This window comes from Wasmannia auropunctata, unplaced genomic scaffold (genome assembly GCF_000956235.1).
Source record: "Wasmannia auropunctata unplaced genomic scaffold, wasmannia.A_1.0 LD336064.1, whole genome shotgun sequence".
Lineage (NCBI taxonomy): Eukaryota > Metazoa > Arthropoda > Insecta > Hymenoptera > Formicidae > Wasmannia > Wasmannia auropunctata.
The window spans coordinates 1,852,711-1,853,266 of NW_012026826.1; positions in this window are offsets into that span (position 1 = coordinate 1,852,711).

Below are 556 nucleotides of genomic sequence, written 5' to 3' on the forward strand. Positions count from 1 at the left end.
ATTTTTTATATACTTTTAGTTTTCCTACATCTTAGAAAAAAACCCCAAAAACGTGTTTTGCCTCGTTTTCGAGAAAAAAAATTTTTTAATTCTTGATGTGGGGAAAATCTGTCGACTCTCAGCGTGCGACAAAAACAGCCAAACTTACAAAATATCTCTACCATACTGCTAGTATGTTGTTCGCAGCCGCTGTTTTGTATTGACTAGACAGTTAATACTTTATAAAATCGACTTTACAATATTTAACTCTCCAAACAATTTTATCATTTATTCCGACTATTTCGACTTCTCGCTTGCGTTTTTTTTTATTACAGTCTGCTGTACAGTAAATACCTAATCTTGCGTTATAATTATTATCAAGTATTTTGTTGTATTATAATATAATTATAATTAAACAAAATATAATTACATAATATAATTATAATGCAACAAAATACTTGATAATAATTATAGCGCAAGATTAGATATTTACTGTACAGCAGACTGTAATAAGAAAAACGCAAGCGAGAAGTCGACATCGTCGAAATAAATGATAAAATTTTTTAGAGAGTTAAAT